We start from the raw sequence: 687 nt of genomic DNA, 5'->3' as shown, positions 1-687 counted from the left end.
CCGGAGTCCTGAATATGGAGTCGGCACTCGGTCAACCGTGCCTCCCTGAAAAGGGAGTGTGAAAATAAGTTATAAGGATGGTGTTTTGGTTAGACCGGAGTCCTGAAAANATCAAATTGAAAGAATTAGCCCAATTGGAATTAATTAAATTACCCAAGGAATTAATTATCGGTAGTAAGGCTTGAACGAATTTTTCGGGGTGTTACAAGAAGTCATAAGGATGGTGTTTTGGTTAGGCCGGAGTCCTGAAAATGGAGTCGGCACTCGGTCAACCGTGCCTCCCTGAAAAGGGAGTGTGAAAAGAAGTTATAAGGATGGTGTTTTGGTTAGGCCGGAGTACTGCAAATGGAGTCGGCACTCGGTCAACCGTGCCTCCCTGAAAAGGGAGTGTGAAAAGAAGTCATAAAGATGGCGTTTTGGTTAGGCCGGAGTCCTGAAAATGGAGTCGGCACTCGGTCAACCGTGCCTCCCTGAAAAGGGAGTGTGAAAAGAAGTTATAAGGATGGCGTTTTGGTTAGGCCGGAGTCCTGAAAATGGAGTCGGCACTCGGTCAACCGTGCCTCCCTGAAAAGGGAGTGTGAAAAGAAGTAATAAGGATGGCGTTTTGGTTAGGCCGGAGTCTTGAAAATGGAGTCGGTACTCGGTCAACCGTGCCTCCCTGAAAAGGGAGTGTGAAAAGAAGTTATA

This window comes from Ipomoea triloba, chromosome 16 (genome assembly GCF_003576645.1).
Source record: "Ipomoea triloba cultivar NCNSP0323 chromosome 16, ASM357664v1".
Taxonomy (NCBI): Eukaryota; Viridiplantae; Streptophyta; class Magnoliopsida; order Solanales; family Convolvulaceae; genus Ipomoea; species Ipomoea triloba.
This window is presented reverse-complemented; position numbering follows the sequence as displayed.